The following is a 421-nucleotide window of genomic DNA, read 5'->3' on the forward strand; positions in this document are numbered from 1 at the left end:
AGTGATGTTGCTCGGCTCTGCTGATAACCTCAGTTCTCCCGCAGGTTCTGGGAACAGATGAGACTCTTTTCACATTGCTTGAATCCATATTTTATCACGATAATGCTCCTGTGACCTTATTATTGGGAAATTAGCGTAGCACTTAGTGTCTCGAGGTATGCATTATCTCAAAGGAAAGCTATGCACCGCTGCTTCCTGCTCTTGGTTTACTTAGGGGGTTTTTTGGGGATTTTTGGTTTTTGTTTCTTTTGGGTGTTTTTTTTTTTTTTGTTTTGTTTTGCTTTGGTTAGTTCTCGTTTCGTTTCGGCTTTGCTTTAAAAAAGAAAAAAAACCACACACACCATTGGGTTGTAAGAGATTTTATTCGTTGGTTTTCATCTGTTCCGCTTCTCAGTGGTTTATTTCCGTGTCTCCTTTCGCG

This window comes from Crocuta crocuta, unplaced genomic scaffold (genome assembly GCF_008692635.1).
Source record: "Crocuta crocuta isolate KB4526 unplaced genomic scaffold, BGI_CrCroc_1.0 scaffold32, whole genome shotgun sequence".
NCBI classification, from domain to species: domain Eukaryota; kingdom Metazoa; phylum Chordata; class Mammalia; order Carnivora; family Hyaenidae; genus Crocuta; species Crocuta crocuta.